Source organism: Panicum virgatum, chromosome 8N, assembly GCF_016808335.1.
Source record: "Panicum virgatum strain AP13 chromosome 8N, P.virgatum_v5, whole genome shotgun sequence".
In the NCBI taxonomy this organism is placed as follows: domain Eukaryota; kingdom Viridiplantae; phylum Streptophyta; class Magnoliopsida; order Poales; family Poaceae; genus Panicum; species Panicum virgatum.
Window position 1 is genome coordinate 50056612 of NC_053152.1, and position 6000 is coordinate 50062611.

The window sequence follows — 6000 nt, forward strand, 5'->3', positions numbered from 1 at the left end:
GAAACTAACCACATCTACGCATCCTCGGGCTGTCCAAAAAATGTGGACAATTCGAAATAGATACGGATATAGATATGCAAAGATCTGCATATCCCAACCGTATCTCTTCCAAACGGGAGACGCCTAGGTTACGTGACCTACAAACATAATACAAAAATAGGGCCTGGGTTGCTTATGCAGCTCACATTGCTTTCCAGCTAAGTGACGAGTCGAAGATGATTCAGTAGCCTCACCTAAAAAAAAACATAATGGTATCAATTGTAAATTTCGAAAGCACCTCCCCTACGGGGGCACTGCGGGGGCAGGGCCGGCCGGGGCACCGTCGGGGCAGCACCGCGGCAGGCCGAAGCGGGGTCGGGGCGCTGCGGGGTAGTGGCGGGGTGCGCCCAGCGGGGAGGGCACCGCGGCGGCGCCGGAGCCGGGCGGGGAGGCGCCGGGAGGGAGCCGCGCCGCGGCCGGGGCGGGGACTCACAGGGGCGGTGCGGGGACACGCCGGGGTGCGGAGCGCCGGGGCCGGGGCGCGCCGCGGCGGCTCCGGGGTGGGGCGGGGACGCGTCGGGGAGGGGGCCGTGCCGGGGTCGGGGTGGGGACTTGCAGGGGCGGGGCTGGGACGTGCCGGCGCCGGGGTCGGGCTGCTGTGTCGGGCCGGGTCGTAAGGGCTGGCGCGTCGGGGAGGGGCCGGCGGTGGTGGGGGAGACAGAGAGAGTGAAGTGAGAGTGAGAGTGAGAGTGAGAGTATGAGTGAAGTGAGAGAGTGAGACAGAAATGCAGCGGGACGAGAAAAGACAAGAGTTCTGGGCTTTGCCGTGTGCCGTAGATCTAGCACACGGCAAAGGCAGCGGCACCGATTGAACCGGACATTAGGCGTCGGTTCGACCGGCCAGGCAGAGGCCAAATCTGTTGACGACATGCTTGCGCAATTGTACCGGTGCATATCTTCAAATCCTCGATTAAACCGGTGCTGAAACTGTATTTTTGATCCAAAATGAGGAATGACCAGGTCCGGTGCAAAAGAGACCTGCAAATAGCACCGGTGCAGAGGCGGCGGTGTAACCGGTGCAGCACCATCTGCATGACTTTGTTATGCCGGCGCCAAGGCTACGGTTCAACCGACGCCAACAAGTTGCACCGACGCCAACAAGTTGCACCGACGCCACAGCGACGGTACAACTGGTGCTTTTAGTTTTTTGTTTTACTACTAAATTGACTTGGAGTTGTTTGCTTCTTTGACTTTTTGAACTTCCAAGTGTTTTTTTTTGAATTTTTTGAGCTCTCTTGAGAAGGATTGAGTAAGTGTGCGAGATTTCTAGGATCAACTCGATTTGGATCAAGCTACAAACTCGAGAACCCCTCTTAATTGTACGGTTAAGAACTAAAAGGTGTCTTTCAGCATGTTTTTGTATGTTCAGTCGCGTATACGAAACCCCATCAAATATACATCACTGCAGTTCAACCGACGCCCCCAAGTTGCACCGACGCGGTTATTAATTAGCTGACGCACTTCACGAACCGGCGAGGGAAAAAGACATGCTTTACGCAAACCAGGCCAGATGCTAAAACATCCATCTTTTCCTATACGGAGGGAGTAGTATATGTAATCTCCGGCTAGTCCACCGGAGGCCACCACATAGAGGACAGAGGTAGCAGAAATCTCTCCCGGCCCTATCTCCTCCACCACCGGTCGTCGCCACCGTCGTCTCGCCATATCTGATCGTCGTCCGGCAACCACGGCGAGCGCCCCACGCCAATGCCATTTCTAGGCATCTCAAGGTCCTGCTGCCATCTTCCACCTCCCACAAGCTAGTAAAAACTGAACTCACCCACATATCTGTGCTCCGTGACAGTGTGGCTCCACTTTTTAGTTGTCACGACGAGTCGACGACACGAATGGAAAGGCATGCTTCAATTGATTTAAATCTCGATCTACGTGCAACACATCTCCGACGTGTTCGCTCGGCACTGGGATGGCGGCGCTGGGGACACGACGCTCGTGTTCAGTCCGTTGGGCAAGTTCTGGCGCATCCAGGTCGTCCGGGACGCTGGCGGCGCATTCCTGGGGCTCCGGTGGCCCGTGTTCGCCGCCGGTAATGGTTTTGGCTCTGGCTAGATCGTCGTGTTCCGGCAAGAAGCTGGCGGCGGCATGCTGATCATCAAGGCCTTCGACACCACCTACTGCGTCCAAAAGTTCAGCCGCCCAATCAGTGGTTCGTAACTTCGTATACATGGCTATGCCATGTCGCTGCAAATTTCTCTTTGTATCTTCAGTTGATGCATTGTTCATCGTATGGACGCTTTACAATTCACTGTCATTTATCATCACTTGTTGTGAACCATGGCGGCGGTGGTGGCGGTGCTCACAGGCCACAGTTCATCAATGTGCTTCTGCCTCCGTCCATGGAAAAGATCGTTAGCCCCCCTAATATCAGTATTGCTAAAATCAATGTTCAGACTTCATACAGCCTCCTCAACATCATGGGGAAGATGACCTAATTCTCCGGTTGCTCATGCAGGGCATCCCTCCAAAATTTGTCAAGTACTACATCTCTGAACTTGAGACGGGAAGCTTGGTTGTCGTCCTCCGCAGTCGGCTGTGTAAATTCTGTCACATCACCGTCGTGAAGGATCAATCTTGAGGTAACCTTTTCTTCTCTGGTGGCTGGTCCCTGTTCCTGGAGTCCCACGGCATCAGGGAATCTGACGTCCTGCTGCTGAGGTACGAGGAGGACATGGTGTTCACCGTCAAGGCGTTTGGACATGAAGGCTACCAAAAAGGTTGCAAGGACCAGGGCACCAGTAGCAAACAACAGGAGCATAGTGATAAAACTAGTTAGTTTCTCAAACTCTGAATTTTTTTCTTGGATACAGCTGACAACAATTAATAATTGAGTAAGGAACTAATTATATGTGTGTTCCTTTTGATTTCTTAGCTTTTGCCAACACTAAGACGGAAGAGGATCATGCTCCAACTTCCAATACGAAATGCAATGGCAAGGAGAAGAAGCCAGACCGTGAAGAGAATTCCAAGAGGCCAACAAGTCCCACAACTTAGTTGAACAAAGCATCATTTTTTTCGAAATCTGATTTTTTTTTCTAAATAGCCCTGTCGCTAGTTTTCCATGTCCGAAAGATATGGCACACTAGCGACAGGGCTATTTAGAAAAAAAAATCAGATTTCGAAAAAAATGATGCTTTGTTCAACTAAGTTGTGGGACTTGTTGGCCTCTTGGAATTCTCTTCACGGTCTGGCTTCTTCTCCTTGCCATTGCATTTCGTATTGGAAGTTGGAGCATGATCCTCTTCCGTCTTAGTGTTGGCAAAAGCTAAGAAATCAAAAGGAACACACATATAATTAGTTCCTTACTCAATTATTAATTGTTGTCAGCTGTATCCAAGAAAAAAATTCAGAGTTTGAGAAACTAACTAGTTTTATCACTATGCTCCTGTTGTTTGCTACTGGTGCCCTGGTCCTTGCAACCTTTTTGGTAGCCTTCATGTCCAAACGCCTTGACGGTGAACACCATGTCCTCCTCGTACCTCAGCAGCAGGACGTCAGATTCCCTGATGCCGTGGGACTCCAGGAACAGGGACCAGCCACCAGAGAAGAAAAGGTTACCTCAAGATTGATCCTTCACGACGGTGATGTGACAGAATTTACACAGCCGACTGCGGAGGACGACAACCAAGCTTCCCGTCTCAAGTTCAGAGATGTAGTACTTGACAAATTTTGGAGGGATGCCCTGCATGAGCAACCGGAGAATTAGGTCATCTTCCCCATGATGTTGAGGAGGCTGTATGAAGTCTGAACATTGATTTTAGCAATACTGATATTAGGGGGGCTAACGATCTTTTCCATGGACGGAGGCAGAAGCACATTGATGAACTGTGGCCTGTGAGCACCGCCACCACCGCCGCCATGGTTCACAACAAGTGATGATAAATGACAGTGAATTGTAAAGCGTCCATACGATGAACAATGCATCAACTGAAGATACAAAGAGAAATTTGCAGCGACATGGCATAGCCATGTATACGAAGTTACGAACCACTGATTGGGCGGCTGAACTTTTGGACGCAGTAGGTGGTGTCGAAGGCCTTGATGATCAGCATGCCGCCGCCAGCTTCTTGCCGGAACACGACGATCTAGCTGGAGCCAAAACCATTAGCGGCGGAGAACTCGGGCCACCCGCGCCCCAGGAACGCGCCGCCAGCGTCCCGGGCGACCTGGATGCGCCAGACCTTGCCCAACGGACCGAACACGAGCGTCGTGCCCCCAGCGCCGCCATCCTTTGAGCTAACACGCCGGAGATGCGCTGCACGTAGATCGAGATTTTTTTCAATTGAAGCGTGCCCTTCCATTCGTGTCGTCGACTCGTCGTGACAACAAAAAACAGGAGCCACACTGCCACGGAGGACAGATGTGTGGGTGAGTTCAGTTCTTACTAGCTTGTGGGAGGTGGAAGATGGCAGTAGGACCTTGAGATGCCTGGAAATGGCATTGGCGTGGGGCGCTCGCCGCGGTTGCCGGACGACGATCACATATGGCGAGACGACAGCGGCGACGACCGGTGGTGGAGGAGATAGGGACAGGAGAGATTTCTGCTACCTCTATCCTCTATGTGGACTAGCCGGAGATTAGATATACTACTCCCTCCGTATAAGAAAAGAAGGACGTTTTAGCATCCGGCCTGGTTTACATAAAGCATGTCGTTTTCCCTCGCCGGTTCGTGAAGTGTGTCAGCTAATTCATAACTGTGTCATGGCAATTTTTAGCTACTCTAATCAAAATAATACAGAAAACACATGCAACCCTTATTGAACAAATGTCAGAAAATTACCACGCATACTAGACATGAAAATAAAGCTAACAGAACCGGTTTTACCATTTTATCATATTTCAGCGAATAAATATGAAATAAACAAACTTTCAGACATAGAATAAGATAACACACTAAAACCCTATTAAACAGTAAATAAGCATGAATACGAGATGTACCACTATTGAAATCACATTTAACGAGGAGTGTAACAAAATTTATTTTGGCATTTTTAGGGCAGTACATAATTAACTAAGCATTTTAATCACTATTACAACAATAAAGCACAAGTAAATCTACAGGGTAGATAACATGCAAAACAATTGTTTTTCTGAATAGATCTGATCATGACGAATCCAACAAAAGAAACTTCACAATTTTTGGAGGTCTATACAATTTTCTATGTAGTTTACAAATTCACTGCACAAACAAAAATTCATAAAAACGCTAGAGCCATACCACAAAAGGCGCTGACAGGTGGGCCTTGGGGGCCGGGCGGCACTAGCAGGCTGGGTCAAGGCCAACGGCCAACCTTGACCCAGCGCCTGTGCGTGCCAATGCGCGCGGCGCGAGCGACACGGAGAACGGCGGCGCAGCGAAATAGGGCGGCGGAGGGCCGGGCTATGCGCGCACGGTGTGTTCCAGGGGGTGGCGAGGCTCACCCCAGCAACGGGAAGGCAAGACGGCGTGGCTGCGGGGCGGCGTGACGAGCAGTGGGCGGCGCCGGCAGAGGAGCTCGCCGAGGAGGTCCTGCGAAAGGGGAATCGACTGATCAGTGAGGCCTCACGGGCAAGGGGAAGGTGTAGCTACGAGGTATCGAACCGAGGTTCACCAGAGATGACCAAACGAGGCGGCCGGCGGCGAGGAAGATGGAGGTGGCGTACGGCAATGGGGAGGAATGGGAGAGGGCTAGGGTTTGGGGCAAGGGCCATCTTGGGGATTCAAGGTGAGGGGGAGGAGAGGGACGGGCAGCATCGGAGATTTAAGGCGAGGGGGATGAGATGGACGGGCAGCCTCGGCAACCGAAGAAGGGCGTCGGTGCAACCGATGGCCACCGTGTGCACTGACGCCAAAGCTGCGGTTTAACGGGGGCAAACCGAAGATACATCTGTACGCAACCTTGTGCCGATGCCAAGGCACCGGTTTAACAAGTGCCAACCGGTTGCACCGACTCTCTTGCGTCGGTA